This window comes from Sinohyriopsis cumingii, chromosome 5, assembly GCF_028554795.1.
Source record: "Sinohyriopsis cumingii isolate HCF-2022 chromosome 5, ASM2855479v2, whole genome shotgun sequence".
NCBI lineage: Eukaryota > Metazoa > Mollusca > Bivalvia > Unionida > Unionidae > Sinohyriopsis > Sinohyriopsis cumingii.
The window spans coordinates 15792432-15801171 of record NC_142965.1 but is presented as its reverse complement, the minus strand read 5'-3'; positions in this window follow the sequence as shown (position 1 = coordinate 15801171).

Here is an 8740-nt window from a genome sequence, read left to right as displayed (position 1 = left end):
TTGGGTGACAAGCTTTGGAATGACTTCTCCAAACAATTGGGGCGACTTCTCCAACCACTCTGAGGCGACTTCTCCAGATACGTGGGGGCGAGTTCTCCGCATACCGACGTAACTTAGAGAAGTGCAAGCGATGGATAAATGCTCTCGCTTTCTGTCTCTGTCTCAATGTTGTTTCATATGGCAAATATTGCTCACCATTATCGTCTGGTATATCTTTTGATGTTATCACGCACGCCATTTTCACAGAATGTTTGTCGGAGGTTAAGACGTTGTCAAGTCACGTGTTCGGTAGGCGGAGCGATCTACCTTCTGGCGTAAGGTCAATTGTTCAAAGCCATCGGTCTTGTGTTAGTGTGCGTTATTCTGCTTGCGCGCGTGTGTGTGTTGCCACGAAATTAAGGACAACTATTGCAAAGGAACGCCCATATTTTCCGTGAAGACGAAATGTCAGAAGCCTTTAGACCTCGCAAGCAATCGTATGAGCCATCAATCAGCTTCTGTCGTTATCAGTGACTGTCTCATTTTTTCAGCGTTGCACATTGACTTGTAAGTTAGATTAGTTCATCATAAGGTTATTCGATTTCATTTCCGGTCACATTTTAACAAGAGAAAACCTTGTTTCTCTTAACTTTACACCAGAAAAATATTCAAAATTAATTAAATTTAGTGAATAGTTTATAGATAGACAGTATCAATTGGAAAAGATAAAAAAATGTGTATATCTTCTTTGATATTTTCTAACACACTGTTTCCCTAGCAGCTAGCACATGAACACAAATATTATCTCAGAAATTAAATTAATCCTGTTCATATTTATAATATACATCATACGTGGAAATTTGGAGAAGGACCAGAAAATATGCTTATTCAACATAGGCCTTTGCAGGTGTTTACCTCGTTCAGATACTTCTTATTTCGTTTTGTTTTCCTATTTCAGAAACACGTTGACTTCGAAAATGATACTAAAATGCATCACTGTTAACTTGTGAGGCAAACAATTATGAATTTCTTTCAAATATATCCAGATTTTACGTTTCAGCTAGAAACTTGTGATTCATAATACGGAACATTGTTCAAATTAGTCTATAATTTTGTTGCTTATGTTTTTAATATGGTTTATATATTCCAAATATTTTACTTGTAAATAAATAAAAAAAACACTAGAATGTCAATCAGCAGAGGGAAATGACTAAGTTAACTATACATTATTCTGTTGTCAATCGCACAAAATTTGTCCGATAAAGGAGAGCCATATATAATTGCGTATACCAGCAGCAAAATAGTGTAGCATAATATCACATCACATTTTTAAAACTAGCAGCAGGGAGGGTGAACAGACCAATTTTGGAGCAAGTCTTCCGTGAAAATAAAGCTTCATACGAAAAAAATTAAAATACAAGGTCAATAACGTCAAACCGAAGCCTCTAACCGAAAGAGATTGTCTCTAATTGGGTTAGCTCAGTTTTTACTTTATCTTTGTCTCTCATGTTTTAAAATTTGTATGCACGTTTGTTTACCCACCCGGTCACTCATTGTTGCTCGTCACCATCCCTGCTGCTGTAGTGTGTGCGTAATTATATCATAATTTTATCAATAATGGAATCTCACACAGCTAGATTAGCTCAAGAGAAATTTGTGGCAATTAATAAATATCTCCCCGTCCGTGATTCTGTCAAACAACAACTACAAGCGCGTCAGGACTCTGAGGTGGAATTTGCAGAAGGTGCAGAACAATTATTTAAACCGGTTACGAAGGTTACAGAAGGATTTGCAGAGGCTACCAAAGGTCTTCTATCCACGTTAAAGCAAACCGCTGAAGCAACTGGAAAAATCGCGAAAAGAACTAAACAAACAAAAAAGGTTCTACGAGAACGTCCAGGTGAAATAGCTGGTGCTTCTTATCAACCACAAACGCAAGAAATACTTGAGGGTGTTAACTATCTTCGTTCTGAAGTAGCTGATATAAATGATCTTATACCAGAACCATCATGAGTCAGAACTAAAGTGAATGATGAATTTACTGAAAATAGTATTGCTACAATAAAACAACTCAGCGATGAAAAATTAACTTATTTTCCGTGCATAGTTTTGATCAAAGAGAGATAATTTCAAAACCCGAGTACGTTGATGATGTTGTAGGTCGTGAAGCCTGGTACAAATTAATATTTTGAATACACTACGGAGTTGACCAGGCCCGAAGTAATGATACAAGATTTATTGCATTTAATAAGGGAATAAATAAATATCGTGCACAATTACAACAACAGTCAGCATTACAACAACCACAGCCAGTATTACAAAATCCAGGCGAAGAATCAGGAAAAGGTATTGGCACTGGCAGAGTAAAAACGAAAAAAACAAACCCTTCCGTTGCCTGATAAACTGTCCCAGCAACGTCCTCGCGGATGTTGAACGACTAGAAATTTTGATTGGCGGACGACGAGCCGGTAATAAATCCCGAGAAATCATTAATCAAGCAGCTGCTATTTGTCAAAGATTATTTACAGGCAGTATCATGGATATTAATGTTTATCGGTCTCTCGTTGATGAAATCGTCGATGATTATCACAGTGATTGAGGGTGTGTAATTAGATCAGTGACAATGAAATAAGACGATCATACATAATGCTCAAAGTGGACGGATCGTGGTCAGGGCGATACATTAGCGATTACCAATGGACTCAGTGATGTTGTTCAGTGTCTATTCAGAAGGATAGCCCCAAAAGCAATGCCAAAACAACTGGGAATGAAAGCTATTGATGTTGTTCGTGATAAAGGCATTGGTGCTACTGATGATGTTGCGAGCAAAGCATTCTCAGCAATGAAGAATAGACTAGCACGATCATAACGAAGAAAACTACAGCCAGTACAATTAACCAGCACTGAAATTATGCCTGCAATTTAGAGATGGTAGGTGTACCACTATTAGAAAAAGAAAAAATATATAACTGCTAGTCTGATAGCAGGAAGTGGTCTTCGTGTTAGACGATAACAATTAAAATGAAATGTTTAAACGTGTCTGATCCCACATTTGACATAGATGCACCAGTTCTCAAAGATGAATCGATGCGCGATTGTCAATGTTATTCTTATGACGCACGAGAGCTAAATGAGCGTGGACGAATCGAAATTCAAGTTCAGGATACAAGCAGATATTTCTTACCCGTTGAGGCATTCATTGAAGTAGAATGTACACTTTTACAAGCTGATGGTACAGGAATCAGAATTGGTGATCGACATGGTTTTTTTAACAATGGTATTCTGACGTTATTTAATAGTGCCATATATATGATTGACGTATGACCTATTGAATCATGCTTGGAAAACGTCGATATTGCCACGACAATACTTGGCCTTGCAAGATACAGCGATGATTACACGAGATCAGCTGGTCCTTTAATGATGTTTGCAAAAGATACAACTGATCATCCAGAAAGCAGACAGTATGATATAAGACGACCAAAAAATGTCGCCGACGACGCTGGCGCTGATGTGTGGCCTGTGTTTCATGACGCTAATCCAGAATTTGCCTTAAGATTTGCCGCACGTAGATTAATGTTAAATGATGAAGAAGAATTTTCATGTGTGATTCCACTACCACCTATATTTGGATTTTGTAGACATGTCAGAAAGGTTATTTTCGGAGCCAAAGCATACAGTTATATTTGTTAGAAAAGACAACGACAATGATGCAATCTGGCGACCCGGCACAGATGGTGAATGCATAATAAGACTAACAAAAACTTTTGCTGTGGATGTCAGGAATGACTCCATCGATCGACGAACAACGGTTACTCTCTTTTACGAGTCACGGTGGTAAATCAACATTGTCAAGGTTGACGATGCCAACAGACAGTGTTTGAAGTGAAGTTGCTGATTTATTTACATGGCAGATAGTATCACAGCAGGGTGTTTCTGCATGCACCGCGACATATATTCATCGCATTTCAGGAAAATGCACGAGAAAACACACAAACACGAAATCCAATGGCATTTGACACACTTTCACTTTCTGAAGTTTCTTTTAGGATAAATGGACATTAGTAACCATCCGAAGAAGTATTGCTGAGTTTTGATAGCTATCATGTAGCACGCGCATATCATCGTTTGATGACATTTATGGGGTGTGATCAGAATGTTAATTCTGGTTTGTAGATATCTCAGCGTGATTTTACAACGCTGTATCCAATGTATTACTTTACGTTGGAACATTTAGATTTATTCAGGCAATCTGTCATTGATATACACTTCCGAGCTCGTGTAGCACGATCTCCACCGGGAATACCTGGTCCACCAGTTATTCCTAGTGGTTACAGAGCAAGCGCTTTTATTCTCTCAGATAAAACAATTTTACTTGAAGGTTTTTTGGTGGACGAATGAGAGCTCTTGATGCTCCAGTGGAAAACATGTAATTAAGCGCACATGATATTATAATGTTATATCATCACGTTAATATTACTCTAACTCCTGGTCAGATTAAAAAGCTTCAGTCGAAATCAGCAAAGAAATGCGGAACAAAAATAACGCTTAAACAAGATCAGGTCGCAGGTGGTCCAAATAAACTATCACTAACTTAACGTCAACTCAGGCACTTCAATGACTCCAAACAATCAAAGACTGTCTTTAAACTTAATCTTTCTGCAGGTGTCATTAAAGCCGAATAACAACGGTTACTCTATTTCATGGAACAAGGTGGTAAATTAACATTATCATGGTGACGATGACCACATTCAGTATTCAAAGTAATGCTGCTGGTTTATTCACATGACAGCATCACAGTAAGGGGTGTCAGCACCACGACATATATTCATTGCGTTTCAGGAAAATGCCAAAGTAGATTCGCAGGAACAAAATCCAATGGTGTTTGACACATGGACTTTCTGATGTTTTTTTTAGGATAAATGCACATCAAGAACCTTCTGGAGAAGTCTTACTAAATTTTGATAATAGTCATGTTCCACGTGCTTATCATTGGTTGATAACATTTATGGGGCGTGATCAGAATGTTGATTCTGGTTTGCAAATATCTCATCGGGATTTCACAACGCTGTATCCGATCTATTACGTTTCCCTGTACATTTGGATTTGTTCAGACAATCAGTCGTTGATATACACTTCCGAGCTCGTATAGCTTGACTACCCGCTGGTGGCTACAGAACAATCGTTGTTATACTTTCCGACGAAACAATGTTACTTGACGGTGTTGGTGGACGAATGAGAGGCATTGATTCCACAGTGGAAAACATGTCATTAAGTCGCTCATGATATTATAATGTCATATCATCACGTTAGTGTTACTCTGACTCCTGATCAGATAAAAAAAACTTGATTCAAAATCAGCAAAGAACTGTGGGATAAAAGTATCACTAAAAATGAACAAATCGAAGGTGATCTGAACGTCAACTCAGCCATGTCAGTGACTCCAAATAATCAAAGACTGGCGTACGCCTTAATCATTCTGCGGGTGCTATGAAAAATGCTGTCAAGACGGGTGGTATATTTCCACTTCTTTCAGCTATACCATCGTTAATAACTTCTGCAGCCCCAGCTGTTGCAAAAGCAGCTGCATTTAGTGCAATTGGAACTGCTTCTGAGATGACACTAAAGAAAGGAACAGGTCACGAAAAAAATATTTACATAAAAGTAAAGGGTCTAAGACTACCAGGAACTCCTCACTCGTGGTACGGAAAAGATCTGAGACTTCCCCGGACACTTTGTTAGATGCAAAGCGTCTCCTTCCTACGTCCAAGTTTTATTTACTCAATGCTGCTAAAATATTAAATATGAAAAACTTCAGAGGTGTTTTTATGCGTGATCAATTATCAAAATAACCAAACAATTTTGAAACCGGCATCATTAATCTCGATGGAAGTTCTGGGAAAGGTATTCATTGGGTTGAATACGCGATTGATTCACGTGAAGTTGTTTATTTCGATTCGTATGGGTAGGCGTGACCAAATAAATTTTAAAATATGTCGGCAGAGTGCAAAGTGCTCATCTTCAAAACACTCCAGTCTGGTATTCAACATTACCAACAGAGACAATAACCGATCCGCCAATATGTGGCCGTGAAGAAATTGCTGCACTCAACAATGTGTCAAAGTCCCTAATACCACCTCATAGAGTTGTGTAAGAGTATACCACCAGACAATATAGCCCTCCATACAGTAGCGTCTGGATCATCATTTTGGACACCACTTATTAAATCCATTAAACATCGCGCTGAGGTTACCGGTATATACAGTTCTCAGTACTCGGCATTACGATATTTAAGATATCTACCACAATATCACAGCGTTATCCACTAACTAGATCCTCTGGATCTATGTTAATGATGTTGGAGCAAAACGACATGGAACATTCGTGGTGGAACCCGAAGAAAAAAATTAGTTTGTTTTACTATTGTTGTCTTGAATTAGTCGCTAAACTACCACCTACTTAAAATATAATGAGCTCCCCAATCGACGTTCTAAAATTACAGATGCAACCAAGTATGTGAGTGGCAAACCAAACTGAAAAATATCGTTGACGAATATGCAGTAAAAGTTTAAAAAATATCTCAGATGTGTAGTTGTTGACATAATTGTGTATTCGGTGTCCACTGTTATCGCTGGAACTAGAGTACTGTTATCAACAATAACAACGAAGCACTTGTTATAATTTGTGTTTCAGCTGCAACAACAATTGCTGGTGTTCTTAGTGTCATCGCAAAAAATATCTACATGGACAAATACAAAATTGCATGAGCATACAATAAAGTTGCATACAGCGACGCTAGCATACTCCAAATTATCTTCATTGATATCATCAGGTCTTAGCGATGGAATAATATCAAAAACTGAGTTCATAGAAATGATTAAGATTTACAATGACTGTCAGAATCTACGTCCGATTTAGAAAATCGGGATTTCGAGTCCTGATTTAAATCAGGGTTTGTAAATAATGTCGTTATCGTAAGAATTACTGCAACAGATCGTCGGTAATACAACTCCGTCAAAAACCACAATGATATCAGTAAGTTCAACGAATCCTGAATTTAGCCTCAACTTTCTAACGGCAATTCCAGCGAAAGAAATAGCACTAACACAAGTGCGAGTATATCACAGCTGGCCACATATTAGATCAAATTCATTCGGTGGGTTGCAAGCAAATAATTCACTGGTATTTTCGTATAAAAATAAACAAGATGGAACTCCCGATTGGAAAGTTGCTGGTATTCCCACAGGTAAATATTAGATCGAACAAATCAACGATGAATTAAAGCGCAGAATCAAATCTATCATAGAAAAAGAATCCCAAAGAGCTATCGCTGTTCATGAGCAAACATTATCAGCCGCGATATAAATAAATTCTCTAGATTATGCTGTAGACATATATCAATCGTCAATCCGAACAGTCTTAGGATGGCGAGAGATACCACCCGTTTATAAAAGACAACCAGAACCTCAACGTGTCGATTTCTCCACGGACTAGAAAAGATTTTTGAAGCTTCCAGAATATCGAAAAAACATATCCATGGAATCTTGGGGAATCTACTTTCATTGTGTCTGATCGTACAAGGCTTCCTGCAATAAAATACTATTTTGATTTTAAGTGCGGTGAAATAGTATTGTTGTTGCTGTTATTGTAGGGTTTAACGCCATTTTTCAGCAAACGATAGGCTATACATGGCGGCGAGTATTAATGGGGGAGGAAGAACCCAGGAAATCCCCGGAAAGAACCACCGACCCTCGAGAAGCTACTGCCAAGCTTTCTCACATACCCACATTGGCCGAATCCGAGACTCGAACCTACGCAGACAGAGGTGAGATGGCAGTGATCGGTAACGGAGAGCGCTTTAGACCTCTCGGCCACTCGGGGCCCAGTGAAATAGTATTACATAAAGAAGATAATACATTTTCCGACGACATCAAGTCAGAATACAAAAATGTGTTCGATAAACTGCAAAATTTGTTTTCAAGTGTCACACAATATTACAGCGACAATACGAAGTAGCAGATCATCGCAACGATACAGCATTTAAATTAGGTTATATCTGATCTAGAGTTTGTCAACAAAATTATCATTGAAAATGTAATTGATAATTCTCACGAAGTAACTAAATGCATTGATGAAGTAGTTGATGTTTTAAAAATAAAACAATTATTCCTGGACGCATATGTAATTTCAGAGGAACGATTACCTACATTCATAATACCGGAATTTAATACCGACGAGTTGAAAAAAAGCAATGAAACTATCAATAATTACATCCCATAATTATTAGCCGCATGGGAAGAAATAAACCCATCGGTAGTATTCTCAGGTATAACAATGATCCATACAGTGGAGGTCGTCATATTTCACCTGGAATTGTAAATATAACATCAACGATCGCAGTCAATCTTGTATGTGATGCAATTGATGGCAGCTATCAAGTAGATCTGGAAAAATATAGTCAGGCTGAGCAGGGATATATTTTATGCACATTCACACCTCAAGTACCTCCTGGATGTTTGATCGTACAAGAACCCATTAATCCGGTTTATCAGCTACGTTATAATCCGCTATTATCAAGGATACATTTCAAACTTCCTGACCAGACCAGAAACTTTATTGATTTGAGACATAAAGTTTTGAATTTAAATCTATATGTAAGATCATAAATCATCACGTTCGTAGAGGATTTGGTAAAACCTGTTTCTGAGTCGAAGTTGGCTTTTTACAACACTACAAACAATTATTTCTTGATTTAATCAAG